The sequence below is a fragment of the Hevea brasiliensis genome, chromosome 8, assembly GCF_030052815.1.
Source record: "Hevea brasiliensis isolate MT/VB/25A 57/8 chromosome 8, ASM3005281v1, whole genome shotgun sequence".
Taxonomy (NCBI): Eukaryota; Viridiplantae; Streptophyta; class Magnoliopsida; order Malpighiales; family Euphorbiaceae; genus Hevea; species Hevea brasiliensis.
Window position 1 is genome coordinate 98,298,621 of NC_079500.1, and position 23,452 is coordinate 98,322,072.

Below are 23,452 nucleotides of genomic sequence, written 5' to 3' on the forward strand. Positions count from 1 at the left end.
AGACGTGATAGGACGGCGAGCTGATGGCCCGATGACTAAAGTTCACCGTGAAATGAAGGATACTTTGCTAAAAAGGAGTGAAAATAAAGATGACAAAGATAGACAGCGAGAGTGCCACAGGATAATGAACGGCCTGAAAATGGAGTTTCAGTATTCAAAAATCCCCTTTTGCAAGAAAATACTTCAGAAAACTAGTTTCAAAAGTCTTTCCAATAGCAGAATAACGAGCTGAATTAATTTTCAGAGTTCTTCCACTATAATTACCACCTCTTCAATATTTTTTTTTCGTCCCCCTGAACAGTTTTCATACAGGTATTTATAGGAATCGGGTGCTCCTTCTGAAGGGCCAAGATCTGTTTTGAGGGAGATGGAGGGTCAGGATTTCAAAGGACATGATCTGAGGCTCAGGAATTAAAGAGAATCAGAACGGATGGCCAAGATCTCTTCCAGAATACTTGTCCTTTTCTTCTTCTAATCTGACGGTCCGAAACTTTGTTGACCTGGGCGATCCAAGGGCTGGGAATAAAAGGCGCTGGTCTTGTCGTCTTCTCCTTTGATCTAAAGGTTCTGGACTCGTCCTTGCAAGTGAGATCAACGGTGGAGATTGGGATGTACAAAACTGTCATGACATGCTCTGGCACCTGTCAGCATTGTGGGCGATTCTCAGGCGTGCGGTGGAGATTTCGTCTGCAACACTTTAACTACCTTGGCTCTGATTCTGACAACGGCTATTGGGATTTGTCTTATTCTCTTTGCCTTCCGATCTCCCCTCTTTCTGATCTTCTTGACATGCACCCTTTTCGATCTTTCATACCGGTCTCCCCTCTTCCGATCTCTATCATTCCGATCCTTTCCTTAGTCAAGCCCGGTCCGGTCAAAGCATTAATTTCCCCTCGATTCCCGAAGCGTCCGCTTCGTTTTCTGCTTAGCAATAAATGCCTGATTTCTCCCTATATATACCCTTTGATCAAGAGACTTCCTCATTCGATTTTCCTCTCTCCTTCTTACTTTCTGTTCTAATCGCTCGTGAGAGTCTGCCACGACTGTGGCTTTTGATCCCTTTTTGATGGATTTCTTTATTCCCCCACTGAAAATTTACGATCCCGGTGATCGAATAATCGCGATAACCTTATCTGATGATGGTGAGAGAACTAGACTAATTAATCGATCTAGATTGCGGACCTCGATCGTGCCGATCTCGAGTCGTTCGATCGGTATAATCAGCGAACCGATTTCGGCCGAGAAAACTGCTAATGTTCCGCTGACCCTTGGCGGTTGCTCTTCCAATTTTATTCAGTTTCTCACCACATTGGGTGTTCCGACAGCGGCTTTCCTCCACATTGGGTGTTCCGACAGCGGCTCGGTTCGGGTCGGTGACACCCTTTGGATCAGTCACAATGTTGACTTTGACATAGGCCCTCTTTAGATAGGATGTTCTGCTGATCTTTAGAGATCGGCCTTTTGATGTAATCAGATTTTTAATGTAATCCGATCTTGAGATCGCTCAAATGATGTAATCTGACTTTTGGAAATGTAATCCGATCTCTTGAGATCACCCAAATGATGTAATCCGATCTTTTGGAAATAAAGATTTCATTTTATCGATTATCATCTTATTATTATTGCAGTGATTATTTTTCGATCTTTTCCGATCTGGTTCCTAACTAACCAACCCTTAACTAATCCGCTCTCCCAAACATTCGCCTTAATTAACCGATCCCCAACCAGCCGATCTTTAATTAGCCGTTCTCTTTATGGAATTTTGGAATATTCGAGAGGCGTGTCAGAACAGCTGGCGAGTCCTGCTAACCGATGCATTGCCTGGAACATCGTGAGCATTAAATACTCGGACGAGTATAAATAGGGGTGAGGGTTAGCTAGTTGCTCTCTTATGCCATTTTCGATCTCTCGCAAATAATTCCAAAAATTCTCTCGATTTTTCAAGCTCTTCCGACACCGATCAAGCTCCGGTAAGGGTTTTGATCCTTCTTTTACTTTAAGTTCTTTATTTCTTTTGAAAATGAGCAGCGTCGAAGGTCAGAGAGCGGCAAGCCCCCTTTCCATTCACATTTCATGGTCATCGGATGAAGTAGAGGTGGTTGGGCCAAGCGTGCGACCTGAACCTCCTAGGGTCTCGGTTCCAGCTCAGGGGCAAGCACCATCATCAAGGCACGCGCCTTCTTCAGGGAGAGAGAACCTTCCTATGGACGAGCTGCCGTCAATCTTGCAAGAGACTGACCTGCAGTCATTCAGCCAGGAGTATAACATCTGGCCCAATTCATACGAACTTATCCGGTGTCATGGCGATCACCGAGCCGATCACTTCTTCGAAGAGAACGATATGATCATGATATACGAGGAACAACTAAAAGCCGGACTGCGGTTCCCTCTCGATGACTTCTTCAAAGAAGTTCTAAAATTTTTCCAAGTGTGCATCGCCCAAGTTCATCCGAACTCGTGGCGGATCTTAGTAGCCTTCCGAGGCCTCTGCCGAGCTAAAGGATTCCGTCCTACGCCTAAAGTATTTACCGAGCTGCACAGATTAACCCGTCGAAAAGACAACGAGTACTGGTTCTTCCAGGAGAAGCCACATTGCGGGCTTTTCACCGATCTGCCTTCCTCCCTGAAGAATTGGAAGAACCGCTTCTTCATTCTAAGAAGCAAAATTTCGAACGGCTTTGAGGGTTTCCCTCGTAGCTGGCTACACCAAGGCCCCTTAATTTCGAAGCGTCTCGTGTTGAATAGGGAAGAGGGTGCAATGGTGATGGAGCTGAAGGAACAGGCGAGCAGAGAGAAGTTCTCTTGCTTGGATGCAGTGACTGCCGAACTTCATCAGTGGACGATGGAACTGGTCACCGGCCAAGATCGCGAGCTTGCGCTCTCTGACCTCGGCATTGGTATTTTCTAAATCTCAGATCTCAGGACCTTAGCGATCTCACTGACCTTTTCTTCGTGCAGGTATGGTAAGAGACGAAGCCTCCAAGGAGAACTGGAAGCGAAAGAGGGAGATCTCCCAGAAAGTACGGGAGATGAAGCGAGCCGAGGAAATGCAGACACCCAGGCATGAGCCCAGGGAAATACGAGAAGACTCGTCTCAACCTTCGGGACCGCCGATCCCCGAGGTGGAAGTGATCCGATCTCCTCCTCGTCGAGAAGAGCCGCCTCCACCTCCTCCAGTTGTTCCGAGCATCGAAGGGGGTCCTTCTCAGCCTCCTGTGAGGCCCCTTTCCCGAGGCGCCCATGTCCTATTCACTTCACTAGAGAAGAACCGGATGGTTTGAGAAAATCCAGGCTTCGCTAAGGTCCTGGGGTCATCCATCTGCCTTCGGGAAGACCGGGATAGGCTGTCTCCGGATACTCTTGATAACATTTTGACCAGATCTATGAGCCTAAAAGTGGTGTGCTTGGTGAACCAGCACATTGTTCGGGAGAAAGCTCTTCGCCTGGGCAAGGAAGTCGAGAAGATGAGTCAGGATATGTCTTCTCTCCGATCTCAACTCTCATCCGCCCGGGATTACATATGTGAAATTGAGGGGCGGATGAAGTTCTATGAAGACAAGCTGGCCGAACAGTCTCGTGTTCTGGCCGAGCGAACCTGTGTTCTGGAAGAAGTTCAAGCACTTCAGACCGATGAAGCCGCTCACATCGCTCACCTTACTGAGGAACTCAAGGCGAAAGAAGAAGAGATGGTGACTGGAGTGGCCGGTGCTTATGTGAATGCCCACAGAGATCTCCTGGCTGAGCTCAAGAAGCGTTACCCTGAGGAGGACTTCTCTTGGATGGCCAACCTGGCTCCCGAGGATGAAGGTGAGGAGAGTGAGGAGGAGGCTGAGGGTGAGAGGGGAGATGGAAAAAATGTAGATCAGGTTGGGGGTGATCCTCCAGCTGAATGACTTGTACAAATTCTTGAAATGAAATGAAATGAAATGCCTCTTTTGTTCGATGAATAGCTGTGATCAGAAAGTTTCTAAATTATTAAACACTTGATTGTCTGAGTATGTTGAAATAACTGAAAGTGATTATTAACCTAAGTGTGAGAGATCGGAAAACACAATGAGCATGAGATTGGTAGAGAACCAACACTAAACGGGACTTGATTAAAATTGGAAATTTGACTTGGACATTTAAGATCGGGATCTTCCTTAAACCGGAACGGAACCTTTGATTATTCCTAAACTTTTGAAAGGGAGATCGGCAATAAAAACTGGTAACAAAGATCTAGTGTCAGTTCAATTTCTTTTGTGAAAAGAGATCAGGAATACACTTGACTGGTCAGGAAATTCGGTAATGGGTTTGAGAGATCGGTAAGTGACTTAATAGACCGGTGAGGCTTTAACTGATACGAGGGCTTAGCATTGGTTCAATTCTCTGTGAAGAGAGATCGGAAATATGGTTAAATGGCAAGGAGAGGTCGGAAATGTAATTGGTTGGCAAAGGGAGACTTAGTGCTGGGGATCAGTTTCGAAGTTTATTGATTCTGGGGGTCGGCCAAAATATGGTGTCGACATACGGGGTAATGGAGATTGGGTCAACACTAGGCATAACCTCTATTTCAAACTGCACTTCTCTTTCTAGAGGTAGCCTTGGTAATTCTTCAGGAAACACATCTGGAAAGTCACATACAGTAGGAATATCCCTCACTGCTAGACTCCCTACTTGGGTGTCTCTCACATGGGCCAAATATGCTTCACACCCTTTTTGGATTATTTTTCTAGCTAGTGCAGCTGAAATGAGATTTGATGGCAATAACTGCCTCTCCCCATGTATTACCACATCATCATACTAAGAGAGACCAAAAATGACTATCATTAGTCTACAGTCAATCATAGCATGATGCATGGCTAACCAATCCATGCTCAAGATGATATCATAATCTCTGAAGAGTATTTCAATCAAGTCGGATAGAAAAGCATGTCCTTGGATCACCAAAGGATAATCCTTATACATTCTGTTGACCCTAACCTCTTGTCCTAACGGACTAATTACTAGCATCTCAAAATCCATTTTCACATCAGGAATAGCAATACAATAAGTGATGCTGGCACTAATATAAGAGTGTGTAGAACTCAGATCAAACAGCAGATACACATCTTGTTTAAAGATAGAGAAAGTACCAACGACTATATTAGAAGTTTCAGCCTTTTCTCGTTGTCGCATGGTGTATACCCTAGCCGATGCACCACTCTGTTCAGGCTGGTTAACTGTAGCCTGACTGCTAAAAGTACTACCCCTGCCTCTTCCTCAACCTCTACTAACTGTCTGTGAACCTCTGGAGGCAGAACTCTGAATTGAGCCTTCAACTGTAGTAGGTGGTGTAGCTCTGCAAGCACTCACACAGTCTCTGGAAAAATGGCCAGTTCCACCACAATTGTAATAGGCTCCAATAACCTTGTAACAGACCCCTCTATGTACTTTTCCACATGTTTCACAAGTACGAACTGGGGTTGTTCCTCTAGATGTCTTCTGGCTAGGTCGGGGTAGTCTTTGTCTTGAGGATCTACCTCTACCAAACTTGCAAGAACTAGATACCCCAAAATGTTTCCTCTTTCCTGATCCACTATCAGGAGCTTGACCAGTAGTCTTTCCATCTTTCTCTTTCTCTTCTGATCCCTTCTTAATTGTCCCTTCCACTTCAATTCTTTCCAACTCCAAGGCTTACGAAATCAATTCTGAAAAATTCTGATGTCTAAACCCCACAACTTGCATCATCAAACTAGGCCTTAACCCGGCCTCAAAGCATTTACATCTGTCTTGGATAGTAGTAAGCAAACTTTTCGCATAGTGACTCAATCTGGAGAAGTCCCTCTCATACTCTGCTACAGTTCTGTCCCTTTACTTCAAATTCAGAAATTCTTGTAGTTTCATGTCAGCATATGTGTCAGGGTTCCATTTTTGTCTGAATTCCCTCAGAAAGTCTGACCAAGTTAAAACAGGGGGCTCCACTAAACTATGTGGGATAGTCTTCCACCACTCATAAGTATCCCCATGCAGCAGAGAAACCAAGTATTCAAACTTTAATTCTTCTGTGCAATGCAGCTTTTTAAATACTCTTTCTATTCTTTCAATCCACTATTTCGCCTCTAGTGGATCCACAGTACCTTTAAATTCAGTGGCCCCATATTTCATCAGCTTATCATATTGCCTGGCTGGAGGCTGTGGTTGCACTGCTGGTGCTTGGGTTGGCATGTTCCCAGCCATTTATTGAAATAGGGCAGTCATCTGCTGAGCGAACAGAGCAGGAAACTGCGGCATGGGTGAAGCTGGTGTAGCTGACCCACTAATGTTCTGAAGAGCTGGGGCTTCCCCCTATGTCTCAGCCTCAACAGACTGCTCAACTGAGCGATCCCCTTCTTCCATATTCAATGAGAGGATATTTTATCTCCTGAACAAATAACACAAGGAAATTTCCCTCCATTAGTTCATATTCATGATGTAAATGCATCATATGTATTAATTAAAAACACTTGAGCAGTTGTACTAATCAAGAAAACAATTCAAATGCATAGTTCAAAACTCATTTGAAATATTGCTCTGATACCACTAAAACATGTCACACCTTACCTCTTCATAAGGCATAACATGATCCCGTAGTATACCTAATGAATTATCAAACTTCGCCTACCGATAACCCATTAAATATACTACAAGGGATTTTAAACAAATTTCTATTCATTTTACAGTGTGGGGTAATGATGATCAAGTAATGAAAAAAAACTTTAATTGAAATTTAGCTCATAAATAAAATTTTTGATTAGTTTGGGATTTCCGAAGATTTTATAGAAAATTCGGCAGAATGCCGACTAAAAATGGAGAAAACGGTTCTTCTAAAACCTGTTAAAAGCACTTCCAATATACACAAGATTGACAACTCCATTTAAATAAATCCAAATGAATATCAACTAACACAGTTTCAAACAATCTCAGTAATATTTCATTCAGTTCAACTCAAATATAAAATTTGTAATTCCAGAAAAGAAAACAAAATATTAATATCATTACAACTTTGATTGTACAACTACTTGACTAGTTCAATAGATACATATGAACCAAAAATTTACATCAAAAATAATTTACAAGGGTATAAGGTGTTGTACCCACACAAGATCCAAAAATAGTCTTTTCCTGCAGCTATAACAGCTCACTCTGCTGCTTTTTCCTTCTTCCTATCTGCGATAGCAAGAAAAGCCATCGCCGAGTAATTTTACTCAGTGGTACACAACTAATATCAATTAAAAATCATTGTAAAATAAAATAAATTAATTCATAACAGATCAAGGTTTTCATAAGAATGAAGCATATCCAAATTATCAAATCACTAAGAGTTATTATTTCAAACATAGTTCACAAATCTCAAAGAAAAAGTGTTGCCAAGAACGCATAGTCTAGATCATGACACAAAATTTCACGATCAATGATGTGTTGTACACCACGACAAAGCAAATCACCTCACTAACCATTATTAATGAGGGAAAGGCTAGCTAGCTAATGAGTACTCATATAGTCTTACCACACTAGCTGTTATTAATGGGAGACATAAATAATTTTAATTACCAAACCCCTAATAGCCATTACTACTAGGGAGTTCCAAACGGGACTGTCATGTTAACTGTGGTTTAAAAACTAATTCATAAAATTTCCATTCAAATAATTGCATTTCAATTCACTTAACACAAGTCATTCAAAGAATTTACCCCAAAGAATTTACCCTTATAGGGTTGGCAACACATAATTCATAAAATTCAAGGAGAAAATCATAATTGCAACCGAAACATTTATAATTACCATTCATTCAAAACAATTTACAAAATTAAAATCAATTGAATAAAATTAGTTGTGTACAAACCTCTAATGAGTCGCCTCTCTGTCTTGACTTACTTTTTCCTTATCTTTTCTAGTATCTTTTTCTACTAAAATATACAATTTAAAGTGTTTCAATATTTATACAAATCATTTCTAACAATAATTCTAACAATTGCATTTTGCATTTAAAATTTACTTGTATAATCCCATAAATTAAGTTCTTTACGTTCTTAGTTATGATGATTACTATTCACTTGACCAATTTGGTAAAATATTGATTTTCTCATACTTAATAGGTATGCTAGTTCTAATTACCCCCACATACCACATTTTGGGTCCTAATTTGTTGGCATTGGTTGCCAATCTCAATTCAAAACTCATTGGAAGAATTTCCAAAAATTTAGATTTTGTCTTCTTAGTTTACTCTTCCATTGGACCAATCTATAGTAGAAATTTGGCTAAACTTTCTTCCTTAAAGTTGTTCCTTAATGTCTTAGCTTTAATTTTCTTTTTGATTCACTCCATTTGGAGTTTTTTAGCTCAAGTTGTGCTATTTTTACTAAGGCTGGCCGAATTGGTCAAAACCCATAAATTCTGGGCAAATTTAGGTCTGGCAGATTTGGTGACCTAAGTTTGGTTGGCAATTTGATTAGGTTATGGTCAGAATTTGAGTTTGTGTTCTCCATGAAAGTTGTTCAACTATGTCTAAGCTTTCTAATGGTATGAAAACATTTAGACCTTTCTAAATATATACTGTTCATATAGTCAGTTTTGTCTAGTGGCGGGGTACCTAATCCAGATTTAACCAAATTTTACACCAACTTGTGGTCGATTTTAAGGCAAGGTTTCTACATGACAATTATTGCTTTGGGTCTTAATTTTCATCTCCAATAGGGCACACGCCAATTGGAGCAACAAAATTTCAGTTATAACCATTTAAAGGGACAAGGGTCAAGCTGTCCAGATTTGGGCATTAGCACATTCAAACTTCAATTCCATTCTATGCATTCAATCACACTCATAATCACACCAAATGACCAATTTAAGCATCAATTATGTCAATTGGCCATAAATTCACCAAAATCCTCAAATTTTCCCTAATTTCCCAATTTCCAAGAACCCTAATTATGCATTTGCCACAATTCATGAAATCAAAGTGTACAAATCACATACACCAACTCATTTAAGCTTGCCTACATGTACAATACCATCAATTACCATCAAACCCTAATTCCCCATATGTTGGCCGAATTTCCCTAGGTCCCTTAAAATGTCACTTTTGTTCAATTTTCAACAAATTCTAACTTAATTTAAGTACCTAATCATAAAGATAGAGAGAAAATTAGAGGAATCATTACTAACCTTTTGGTGCTCTTGAATCTTCAATTTCCTTTCTAATTTATTCAAATTCTCTTTCCAACTATTCTCTTCTAGTGTTAATTAGAAGGTTTCTAGGGCTTTTTGTTAGGGTTTATGGTGGAAAATCAAGTTTTGGAAGCTTGATTTTTATGTGTTAATGGTGGATTATGAGAGAGAAAGCAAGAGAGAGAGGGACAACAATTGTTGGGAAGAAGAAGACTCAAGTTTTTCTTTTTAATTTTTCATTTATCTCACTTTTATAATTATCCCAAATTAGTTAAATTAAATTAAAATTCTTTATTGTGTCATGCATACCTCATGGAAGATGTCATAAATCTTTTTGGATTTGAAATTTTCATTTCTTTTTCCTTTTCTTTCACTCACCTCTTCACTTGTAATCTATTTTTCACAATTTTAATTTTCTACATTTTAATGGACATTTAGGCCAAAAGTCACCTCTAAGGGTGAATTGACCAAATTGCCCCTTACCAGTCTGATCCGTTTTTCCAATAGCATTAAATTGCTTCCGGAACTCTGGTTTAATTATTTAAGCTGGTTCTCTATTCTTTTCTATGGTTTTCACAATACCATTAACTTCGTAATAATCCTTAGGCCTAAGATGCCATAAGGTCCCATACAAAATTAGGGCAGTGACTGAGCTCGCAGTCACTTCCCGGTTCGATCACCCATCGCTGTGGCCTCAGCTCATTTAACCCATTATGCCTTGTTTTCTTGATTTCTATTTTACCTTCATGTAATTGTTATAAATTTTTGTTTGTGGCTTTTCTAGGTGACTTAAATATAATTCTAAGCCCCTTGATTATTCGGACCGACACTGGTCACAGGAACAATGAAATGTATAGAACTAATGAATATATGGGTATTACAGACACGACCTTGAAACATTTCGGGGCCATGTCCAGAAAATCCAAAAAATGGAAATGCGTTTCCCATATCGCAAATGTGTTTCTCTAAAAAAAAAAGGAAATTGCAGTAGGAGGAGAAGAGGACCCAAACTCTCTTTTACTTTCTTCTGGTTTCATTTCCCATCAGCAAGTAACCAGTCTAACGAAATATACCAAATCAACAAACCAAATCTTTTTTATTTCTTTTAATTACATAATAATATGAAAAAAATCAAAAAGATCAAGGCAAAGCAAAAGCAAAGGAATTGAAAGATGAATTAGAAGAAAGAAAACCCTAGATTGACTCAGTAAAAGTTCAAACAAAGTCTCACTTGGAAGAGAAGAGATTAGATTGAAAAGACAAATTAGAAATGGAGGTGGTGAGATCTAAAAAAGCTGAAGGGCAATTAAGGAGAAAGAGAGAGGGAGATTAGTGTTTTGATAGAATGGAACCAAAAAAGATGATAAAAAGCTGATAAGCGGTGGAGAAGAAGAGTATTAGAGAGAAAGCACAAGAGTGAGAGGAACGGGAGGCTGGCTTTTATAGTTGTGCTGCACATGGCCAAAAAACAAATGCTAGCTTTTAAGGAGAGAGAGAGAAATGAGAGGCTGGCTTTTAAATTGAAATTTTTTATTGTAATTTTTATCTTATTATTTTTACTCTTTACTTTATTTTTTGAATTGATTTTAATTAAAATGCAAACTCAAATTTTAATATCTTTAATACTCTTTGTATTTTTTAATAATTATACAGGAGGTGAGAGTTTAAAATAAATCATTATTTTTATAATTTTTAATAGATTATTGATTTTATATATATATACCTCTATATTTTTTATATTTACGCGTTTCCCCACATTTTTGTTTCCTATATTTCTGAAAATGACGTTTCTCCATGTCCGTTTCCGCATTTCCCTGTGTCCATTTTCGCGTTTCCCCGTGTCGTGCTACATAGCTGTGTGTCAAGAACCCATCAATTGCCTTAGGTGCCAAAACCTCATCCTGGGGTGCCCATTTGACAATGTATCCTCTTTCCTTTGCCCCCTCCTGAAGCTCCTCAGGAATTTCTCCAAGATTATCACCATTTTGTTTCATAATAGATTCGGGCCTTATAACCCATAAGAACTTCTTCTAGCTATTAACAAGACCGTACCAGAATTCCATATGTTGGTCTCTTGTCATAACATAGAGTACAGATTGCGATGGCTGGTTATCTAGCCATGTGATGCAGGTCCCGTCAACTTCCTAGAGACTGTTCGAGGATGAATACGATCCTTGCCTTTCGATGCTTCTTAATTTTACGTTCAGATGTTCATGCAGAGGTTCAATTGTGTAGATTTTAGGGTAGCGAGTGCGTATTAGGGAAAGTATTGGTCTCTCCTGTAACACCCCTATTTGCATAGCCTGGTATATTTCACTGTTCCGATGACCGGAGTCGGTCCGGACAATTAAGGGGATTAGAACCACACTTAAGACAACAAGAGAAGCCATAAACACAAATAATTAGTAATTGTTAATTAGTTGAGTATAAATAAGAAAAATGGAACACAAGAAGTTAAATGAACTGAGAGTCACAGCGATGGGTGACCTTCTCGGGAACGACTGCGAAGTCGATTTAAACTCAAATTTCGAACTGTAAAATGTGACGCCGCGGTCCTTAGGACCCTTATAAACACAGTGGAAAAGAGAAAATCACGAAAAAGAACTGTTAAGCCAGTCAAAAAATTAGGTCAGGGAGCCGGAAGAAATACTGAATTATTTGCAAACTGGGATGAACCGGCGAGGGGCAATTTGGTCAATTGATCCCGAGAGCTGACTCCTGACCTAACTGTCAAATAAAATTGGAGAAAAGAAAATTTTGGGATCGAGAATTAAATTAAAGAACTAATAGAAAAATAAAAAAAAAAGAGAGAAAAATCAAAAAGTAAAAAGGTGATGACATCATGCATGACCTCATGCATGATGCCATAACTAAATTAATTAATTTGATTAATTAAATGGATTTTTGAGTCTTCCATAAGCATAAAAACAAAAGAAAAGAAAAGAAAAAAAAAAAGAAAAAAGCCTCATCTTCCTCCCCTTTATGTTTCTCTCTCCCTCACCATTGTAAACCTCCATTAAAGCTTGCTTCAAGCTTTGAAACCACCATTAAACCCCAAATCCTCCCATACTTGCTTCACAAAAACTTGATTTAATCACTTGAGAGGAAGATTGGTCATCAAAGAATTGAAGAAAATTGAGAGAAAGTGAAAGTTCAAAGACACCTAACAAGGTAAGTAATGCAAACTTCAAGTTTTTAGTTTAATTAGTGTATGTATAGCATCAAGAGCATAGAAATAAACTTAAAATATATATATATATATATATATATATATATATGTGTGTGTGTGTGTGTGTGTGTGTGTGAGGGACTAAATTGAAATTCGTCCAGCCTTTGTAAGGGTAAGAATTGCATGAATTTGATTGAATAAAATATGTTAGAAAGCTTGAATGAGTTGAGGAATTGTGTTTGTATGGTTGGAATTAGTAAAATGTAACAAATTAAGTGAGTTAGGGTTTTGGAATTTAAGGTTTATGAACCAAAAATTTGGAGAAATGAGTAAATGATGTGTTTGACCTATTGTGAAGAGAAAAATGGTCAATAATGACCAAAGGAGATGTGTGGGAATTGTTGGAATGGAAGTCAAATTCGTCTTTGAAGGACTAAAACGGAAATTTTACAAGTCCAATTGATATGCCACCAATTGGGGATGAAAATAGACATAAAATGACACAACTTTCATTTAGGAACCATGCCCAAAAAGTGACCAAAACTTAGTGAACCAATTGACCAAAGTTGAATAAGAGCAGGCTGCCACTGCACAAATTGACCAAATGAACAGTGTTTGTTCATTTGGTCATAACTCCAGCTAGACAGGTCAAATTGACCTGAAATTTTGCCAGTGGTTAGATGAGATATAGACCTAAAACTTTCATGAAGAACACAAAATTATGCCATTAACCCATTCAAATTATTGAGCAAAGTTGAGTTACTGAACCTGCAAAACTGCAGAATTGCCATTTGAGCAGTAATGTTTGAATGGCTATAACTCTCTCTAGAAAACTCCGATTTAGGTGATTCTTGAACCGATGGAAACCTAAGACATAGTAGAACATTTCGTATGAAGGAAATTAGACCAAATTATGGACTTAACTTGATCAAATTACTGAACGAAGTTGGATAAAAAATCTGCCAGAACCAAAATTGTAGCATGAACAGTGCACGTGAACAGTAATTGTATTTTGGCTATAACTTGAGCTACAAAACTCCAATTGGGGTGATCCAAAAATGAGAATAAACTTAAAACAATAAGGAACATTTTCTATGAAGGAAGTTTTGTCAAATTCCAACAGTAGATCGACCAATGGAATAGTGCAACTAGGAGCACCAAAACTGAAAATTTGACAATTTGGCCAAAAGGATTTAAGTTTTGAGAAAATGACCAAAACCAACAAATTTAATGACCAAAATGTGGTATGTGGGTGAAGTTGGAGTTCCCATACCTATTAAGCCTTAGAAAGTCAATAATTTGACTTGAATAGTGCAGTGAATAGTAACCCAAAACACAAAATTTCAAGAACGTCGAGTTTAGCATGTTAGAGCTAGGTAAAAATGAGGCTAAATTTATTGTGGATTTATGTTAAGTTCTAGTACTGAAACATTGTAAAATTGTGTGTTTCAGTTGAAAAGAATACCGAGAAAGAACCCGAGGAATCGAGTCAAGGCCGATAGGCGACTCGCATCAGGTTTGTGCACAAAAATTTTTAAATTATAGTTTTCATAATGGAAATTGATTTGTTATACATTGTGAATATGTTTTATTCATTATGAATTTTGAAAATGTTGTGTTGCCTATTTTACAATGGAAATTTGAAATGAAAATTATTTATTGATTTGTAAAGAATATTTGAACAATATGGTTTTAAATTTAGTTATGGCTTTGGAATTTTATTTGAGAATTTGTGTGTTGCCTACTGTGGAAATGGAGATTTGAAATGAAGCTTGTTTAATTGTTGCATCAATTATAATTGAACATCATATTTTTAAATCGTTTTAATTCACACTTGGCATGGCAATATTAATATGTTCCTCATTCACTTGTGGGGTGAGTTTGATATTTGATCAATTTCCTCCCTCTCTGGCTTCCCAGTCTGAGGGGCGAGTTTGGATGAGTACTCATTAGCTAGCTAGCCACCTCCCTCATTGATTTCGACTAGTGAGGGTGTTTGCCTTGTCGTGATGTACACACGGCATGTTCAGAAATTTTGTATTATGGCCTAAGTTGTGTTATTGTTTGGCAACACTATGTTTATTAAATTGTTTGATTAAGTTTTGCTATATTAAGTTTTGAAAATTATGATTTGTTATAAATGTGATTTGAGAAAAAATTTGTGAAAAGCGATTATGAGATTTTTGAATGATGATTTGTTCATAAATGTTTTATATTTTGCATTTTATGCTTTATTGTGCACCAATGAGTATTTATATACTCAGCGATAGCTTTAACTTGCTGTCGCAGACAGAGAAAAGGACATAGCAGTAGAGTGAGTTGCTACAGTCAGAGAGGAGCACGGTTGAAGAATTTCTGTACGGGTATTGTCTATACCCTGGTAGTTTAGTTTGATGTAAATATGATAGTATGCATATATATCTCTGTAGTTTGAGCAGTTGTACAGATAAAATTGTAATAATATTATTTTTGAGATTTTGTGTTTGTAAATTTAATAGTGAATGTAAATTAAATATTTAAAATGCAATGTGCATGAGTTTATGAAATGTTTTGAGTTATTAATTTTTGATTTGAAATTTGGATTTTGAGTTGAAGTGTTGCCATTGTTGTTGATTTGAAGTTTGGTGGTTGCAAATGAAGTTGTGATTGAGAAAAATATTAGGAGTGTTTTTATTTTCAGGTTTTGAAGAATTGTTTTCTCAAAATACAAACGGCACTTTGCCGAAATTTTTGTAAAAATTACGGAAATCTTAAATATCCAAAAATTTGATTTATGTTTGGACTTTAAATAAAGGTTTTTAATATTTGAAAAAAATTTTACCCACCAATTCCAAAATGAACAAAAATTGTTTTAAAATCCCTTGTAGTATATTTAATGGGTTACTGGTAGGTAAAGTACGGTAATTCATTTGGTGTACTACGGGAACATGTTACATCTTACGAGGAGTAGGGTGTGACATGTTTAGTGGTATCAGAGCAAAGGTTTTAAATAAATTTTAAACTGTGAATTTGCAATATTTTGTTGGTAAATACAACTGCTCAAATGTTTGATATATATGACATATTTACATCATGAATATGCGCTAACGGAGGTCAACCTCCTTGTGTTTGTTATCAGAGAGTAGAAAATTTCTGAAAAATGGAATGGAAGAGGGAGATCATTCCGTAGAACAATCTGTCGAGGCTGAGGCCCGAGGAAAAGCCTCAGCACTCCTGAATGTGAGTGGGTCAGCCACTCTAGCTCCTCCTCAAGCACCGCAGTTTCCTGCTCAGTTTGCACAGCAGATGGCTGCGTTCTTTCAACAAATGGCGGGAAATGTGCCACCTCAAGCACAGACACAAGCATTTGTAGCACAACCACAGTCACCGACTCGGCAATATGAGAAGTTAATGAAATTTGAGGCTACAGAATTCAAAGGAACAGTGGATCCATTGGAAGCAGAACAGTGGTTAGAGAGGATGGAACGGGTTTTCAGAAAACTACAGTGTGCTGAAGAGTTGAAGTTCGAATATTCAGTATCACTTTTGCACGGGGATGCATATGAGTGGTGGAAGACCATCCCCTGCAGTCTGGTAGAGCCACCAGTCCTCACATGGGCAGACTTTTTAAGGGAATTTCGACTAAAGTGGGTCCCCGATACTTATGTAGATATGAAGCTGCAAGAGTTTTTAAATTTAAAGCAAGGGGATAGAACTGTAGCAGAATATGAGCGGGACTTTTCAAGGCTAAACCATTATGCTGGAAGCTTAGTTTCCACCCCCAGAGACCGGTGTAAGAGATTTGAGGCTGGGTTGAGGCCTAGATTGAGAATGCAAGTGGTAGGATTTAGACACCAGAATTTTTCTGAATTGATTTCACAAGCCTTGGAACTGGAAAGGATAGAATCAGAATGGGCAGTGAAAAAGGGTACACAAGAGAAAGAAAAAACTGAAAAGGTTACTAGCCAAGCTACTGAGAGTGGCTCTGGGAAAAGAAAACATTTTGGAGGGTCTAGCTCGCGCCAATCAGGTAGAGGTAGATCTTCTGGACAAAAACCATCCCAATCCGATCAGCAAACTCAACAGACACGCAGAAAAACGCTATAGGATCGACTTTGCGAGACTTGTGGTAAACCACATAGTGGAGTATGTTATAGAGTTGTAGGAGCATGTTTCAATTGTGGAGGGACTGGTCATTTTGCTAAGGATTGCATAAGTCCACGCCGTTATGGATCATTTACCACGTCAAAAGGATCAGCTCAAGTTTCTATCCCGAACAGTTCACCAGCAGTTGGTAGAGACAGAGGCAGAGGTATGGGTAGTACACCTGGAAGTCAGAGTACTATGAAGCAACCAGGACAAAGTGATGCTCCAGTGAGAGTATACACTATGCGACAGAGGGACGAGGATGAAACTTCTGACATGGTTCCTGGTATTTTTTCGATTCTTGACTAAGATATGAATATATATAAAAAAAAAATCAATTTTGATATGTTAGTGACTAGTCTTTTAAAAATTAATTTTGGAAGAGTTTGTCAGTGAAAGGTATTTGCTAGCACACAAGAATTTGTAAAATTAATTAGTAAGCCTAATTATGTAAGGAAAGAGAACCTAAAAGTAAGTTATAGTAATATAGCTACCTTAGATGCTGGCAAGGGTATTACTGCTGATAGATGTCAGTGGGTACCATAATCAACATAAGTTCAAGATATTAGTGAATTTAAAAGAAATAAGATATAGGGAAGTTTGTTCTATTGGGATGTATCGTAGTAACTATGCAATATTCTTGATGTTTGTGCTGTAAGCTGCAGATTACAGTACTGACTTGGGATTTATTGTGTAGAGCTATGTCACACTTACCCCTCTGTAAGGCATAACATGATCCTGTAGAATACCTAATGAACTACCGAACTTCACCTACCGATAACTCATTAAGTACCCTACAAGGGATTTTAAAACAATTTTCTTACTTTTGACAAGTGGTGAGCATTTTCTAATAGGTATTTAAAACATTTAGTTAAAATTAAAACTAGTTAATATTTTTGGCTCATTTTATTTTTACGCAAATTTTATAAAAATTTTAACAGAGTTCCCTCTGTATTTTGAGAAAACAGTTCTTCAAATACCTGTAAAAAGCACTTCTAAAAATTTCTCTCAATAACTGCTTCAATTTCACAATCAAACTCAATCCATTTCTCAAGTTCAAAATTCAATAATCCTCAAAATACTAACAATACATTTCATTCAAATTAAATAAAATAGCTCCATTCGTATTTCATTAGAAATAAAACAATTTAGATACAACATTACAAAATTTACATTAAGAGAATTTCAAATTACAATATATATTCCAACTTTATACAAATTTATTACAAACTGCTCAAGACCCATTTTTACATGTCCATACATTTATATGCAATATATACATCAAAAGAAATATTTACAATTAGGGTATAAATTATACCCGAAGACTTTAAGCTGATAGCTCCTCACACCTCAGCAGCTCAGTCTGCTGCTCCTCTAGTCTCTGTATTTGCGACAGCAATAGAAGCTATCGCTGAGTACTAGGACTCAGTGGTGCACAAACTAATAATTTAAAACTTAATACAATTTATGCTTGACAATTCATAACAAATAGAATTTTAAAATTTCCAAATTCTTCAAAATCCATGACCTTCAGAAATCAACATTTTCATTCATGCAAATTATTCATTTGAATAACATTTTGATCAAATAGTAACTATTTATTTACATTTCTTTAAAATTCCGAAACAATACAAAAATTTTTGAATCATTGACAAATTATTTATTTCAATCACAATTTATCAAATCATGCATAATTTAAAGGGCGTTGCCAACAATACACACAGTCGAACCCATGACCCAAAATTCACATAGATGCCGTGTTGTACACCACGACATTTCACAATCTCCCAATAACCGAGGCTAAAAGGGAGAAACAAAGACTAGCTAGTATATATGAGTACTCATTCACATCATTCCACAACTGGCAAGCCAGAGAGGAAGAAACTCGCCCATCAAGTGGAGGAGTTATCTCACTAGACAAGCTAATGAGAATTCACAACATATTTTGTCATGTCAACTGTGGTTTCAAATCATATTCAAAACAATTTCTATTTACAAAGTATTTACAAATCATCATAAATTCATGCTCAAGGTTGGCAACACATCAAACTTAAAATTTACAATCCTCAAAGCAATGCAATAAATCCTTAAATGCATAAGAAAATTTATATTCAAATTATACAATTTCATTCAATAAGTTAAAATTTTCAACACAACAAAAATCATAAATCATACAATAAATTTATTTCAAATCAATTTGGAATTGAAAAATAACAAAAGAGTTAGTTGTGCACAAACCTCAAACGAGTCGTCCCTTAGCCTCGACTCGGTTCCTCGGGTTCCTTCCCGATATTCTTTTCAACTGAAACACACAATTTTACTATGTTTTAGTACTAGAACTTAACATAAATCCAAAATAAATTTAGCTTCACAATTACTTAGCTCTAACGTGCTAAATTCGACATTCTTTAAATTTTGTGTTTCGGGTTACTATTCACTGCACTATTCAAGTCAAATAGTTGACTTTCTAAGGCTTAATAGGTATGGGAACTCCAACTTCACCCACATACCACATTTTGGTCATTAAACTTGTTGGTTTTGGTCACTTTCTCAAAGCTTAGGTCATTTTGGCAAAATTGCCAATTTTCGATTTTGGTGCTCCGAAGTTGCACTGTTCCATTGGTCGATCTACTGTTGGAATTTGACAAAACTTCCTTCATAGAAAATGTTTCTTATTGTCTTAAGTGTATTCTCATTTTTGGATCATCTCAATCGGGGTTTTGTAGCTCAAGTTATGGCCAAAATACAATTACTGTTCACGCAATCGTTCATACTTGGTATTACAGTTCTGCATTTTTGATCCAACTTTGTTCAGTTATTTGATCAAGTTAAGTTCATAATTGTGTGACACCCCTTACCTGTGTACAGTATATCCGAGTAAGTTATGTCACACGGTGTACCGGCACACTCTATTTTACCTTAATTAATTTTTATCAAAGTTTTGAATATAACTTGTGAAATATTATTTATTTAAGTCATTTATTGAAATTATAATTTATTTGGGGTTCCGAAAATTTTATTGAAAATCCGGCAGAGTACCGGCTAAAAATGGAGAAAACAGTTCTTCGGAACCTGTGAAAAACACTTCCAAAATCATTTCCAAACAATCCTAACTCCATTTTATCAACAAAGTCTCAATATGATTTTCAACAACCTTTCCATTACTCAAACATTCATTTCTCATGATGCTCATATACAAGCAATAAATAAATACTCAAACTTTACATTCATATCCACAATTTTCATTATTTACATGAACATCAAAATACATTACATAAGTTCAAATACATATGAGAAAATAAAAGTTAGTTACAAAATATCAAAATGAAACCTAGTGTCCTACCAATGCACTGTAGGTGGTGAGGTGACATGGACACTATGCAGAGCTGCAGGATGTCTCGCCCAGTCTGCGGTCTACTGGGCTCTCGATCAGTATCTCTAGAACCTACGCGTGGTAAAAGCAACGCGCTAAGCAATAATGCTTAGTGGTGCAATAATAAAACAACAGGAAATAGCAGAAAAGAAATATGTATTGAATGTATATGTCTTATTTGTTTTGTATTTGTATATCCATTTATTTCATTAACTTTGTCCACTTTCATTCATTTGGTTGCCCAAGTAACCTATACTGAACGACTGGACTGGATAAACGGGTAAACTAGCACTGGGTATCTAGTACCTCGGGCCGTCACACCATCGGTCACATGTGCATCTCCCGGTGTGCAACAGAACAGCTAATAAGCTGTAATGACAATAGGCACAAGGCCAAATATCAACACAAGGTCAGAATGGCTAAAAGCCATGAAATCACAGAATGGCATAATGCCATGTGCAGTACTGCTAACTGAACCCTATTGGCATGCCAAACTATCCAAACCAATCTTGTTAGGTATACTAGGGCATTTGATACTTTTGAATTCTTCAATTTTTGAATTTCAAGTTTTGGTGTCACTATTCACTTCATTAGTCAACAAAAATATTGACTTTTGGATAGAAAATAGGTGCATTGGTTTTAACACTCCCAATGTACCACATTTTGCATTTAAAACTTGTTGGAATTCATCACCAATACCATTTCTAAGCTTAGCACTAAGGGAGCAGAATTTTCAGTTTTTATAACTCAACTTTACTGTTCCATTAGGGACTGTTACTGTGGGAATTTGAGGAAATGGTAAACATGAAAGTTGTTCCTTATTTTGTCTAGTTGAATTTATTTTTTTTAATCACTCCATTTGGAGTTTTTTAGCTCCAGATATGGTCCAAAAACCACAGCTGGCCGGATTTCAAAATTGCTGAATTGACCATATCTACAGTGCAGTGAACAGTGACTACCGCTGCCTTATTGGATAGGTTCTGGTCATAATTTGGGGTAGGTTTCTTCATGAAAGTTGTTTTTCTATGTCTTATCTTGTTGCTGTAAACATTTCAGGTCAATTGGGCCATTCTACAATGAGTTATGGCCAAATGAACAGTTACTGTTCATTTGGTCATTCTGCAGAATCTGTTTTCAGGGTATCCGGATTGGGGCCAATTTTTGGTCCACTTGCTTTGGTCTTTTGGGCATGGTTTCTTCAGAAAAATTGTGCCCTTATATGTCTAGTTTCATGTCCAATTAGCCAAACACCAATTGAACCTACACAGCCAAAGTTATGGCTGTCTAAGTGGGCTGGAATCACAGCCACCCTGCTGCACTCACTAGGCAGCATACCCATTTTAGTTTACCATGCTATAGTTCACTCCAAATTATGGTCAACTTACCTCAAATGGTCACTAATTGACCATTAGAATGTTCTTTAACAATTTCATAAGCCAAGTCCAAATTTCACTCCCAAACCTTAGCTCATATTCAAGGTTTACACAAATTACCTTAGTTAACTAACTAATTCATTATCCTTATGTTTATATACTTTAAACATGATTTCTAGTTCACTCCAAGTCCATCAAAAACACTCCATCTTGTTCCTTCCTTAGGGCTGCCGAATTCCATGGGGTATATACACATAAATTTCATTCATTTGATTCACAAATTCTTACTTATTTTAAGTCTTTAACATGGAATAAAAGAGGTATAAGTGTAAATAGGCACTAACCTCTTGTAGGGCAGAATTTTCCAAGCTCAAACTTCACTTTCTTTCCTTTTTTAGGCTGCCTAAGGGTTATTCAAGGTGCAAGGATGAATTTTAATGAAAGGAGTTGGAGGGTTCATGGTGAAACAAAGAGAGAGAGGGAGCTTTGGTTGAGCATCAATGGAGGGAGAGGGGAGAAGGGTTTCTGCTGGCTAAAGATGAAGAAGGAGACCAGAATTTTTTTGGTCTATTTTGACTCTTTTAAGTGATTTAAGAAAGCTTGTTGAATGGTGATTGGTTGGGAGAAAGTAAATGACATCATGTGATGTCATTATCCCTAATTTTCACTATTTTCTTTTTTTTTTCTTTTCTACTGTGACACCCCTTACCTGTGTACAGTATACCCGAGTAAGTAATGCCACACGGTGTACCGGCACACTCTAATATTCCTCAATTAATTTATACAATGCTTTTGCATATAATTTATGAAATACAATTTATTTAAACCATTTATCAAAAGTATTATTCATTTAAGGTTCTGAAAATTTTAAAGAAAATCCGGCGGAGTACAGGCTAAAAATGGAGAAAACCATTCTTCGGAACCTGTTAAAAACACTCCCAATATTTTTATTCCATCATCTCAAACTCCAATATCCAATATCTCAACAATATTTCTCAATAGCAAATTCTCAATAATCTTTTCATTTCTCAACATCCATTTCTCATATACAAGCAATAAAAACATGCTCAAATTTTTGCATTCATAGTCATAACTTTCATTATTTACATGAACATCAAAATATATTACATGAGTTCAAATACATATGAAAAAGTAAAAATCTGCTACAAAATATCAAAATGACAAAATGACACCTAGTGCCCTACCAATGCACTGCAGGTAGTGAGGTGACACGGACACTGAGCAGAACTGTCAGATGGACTCACCCAGTCTGTGGTCTACTGGGCTCACGATCGGGATCTCCAGTACCTATGCGTGGCAAAAGCAACGCGCTAAGCAATAATGCTTAGTGGTGCAATAATATAATAGAAGAAAATAGCAAGAAAATAAATGTGTATACAATGTGTATGCTTTCTTTGTTTGATCTTGGTATATTCATTAATTCATTAACTTTGTTCACTCTTATTCATTTGGTTGCCCCAAGTAACCTACACTAGGCATCGGATGGATAACGGGTGGCGCTTTGGGTATCTAATACCTCGGGCCGTTACACCATCGGTCGCATATGCATCACCCGGTGTGCAACAGAACAGCTACTAAGCTGTAATTAATCTCAGGCACAAGGCCAAGTCTCAATGCAAAGTCAGAATGGCTAAAAGCCATGAAATCACAGAATGGCATTTTTGCCATGTGCAGTACTGCTAACTGAACCCTATTGGCATGCCAAACTATCCAAACTAATCTTGTTAGGTATACTAGGGCATTTGGAACTTTTAAATTCTTCGATTTGTGAATTTCAAATTTTTGGTGTCACTATTCATCATTGGTCAACAAAAATGTTGACTTTTGGATAGAAAATATGTACATTGACTTTGGCACTCCCAATATACCACATTTGGTGTTTAAAACTTGTTAGCATTAAGTGTTAATACCATTTCAAAGTGTAAACCCACACAAGCAAAATTTTCAGTTTTGGTGAGTCAACTTCACTGTTCCATTGGACACTGTTACTGTTGGAATTTGAAGAAATGTAAAACATGAAAGTTGTTCCTTATTTTGTCTAGTTGAATTTCCTTTTTTAAATCACTCCATTTGGAGTTTTGTAGCTCCAGATATGGCCCAAAAACCCAAGCTGGCCGGATTGCCAAATCTGCAGATTTACCATATCTACAGTGCATGAACAGTAACTAGAGTCACTTGGTTGGATGGGTTCTGGCCATAATTTGGGGTAGGTTCCTTCATAAAAGT

The 23,452-nt window shown here is 37.3% G+C and overlaps 1 pseudogene; it reads right to left on the reverse strand.

The window, feature by feature from the left end:
• Positions 1 to 23,452, reverse strand: part of LOC131182172 (7-deoxyloganetic acid glucosyltransferase-like) — a 137,279-nt pseudogene that overhangs the window by 38,996 nt on the left and 74,831 nt on the right.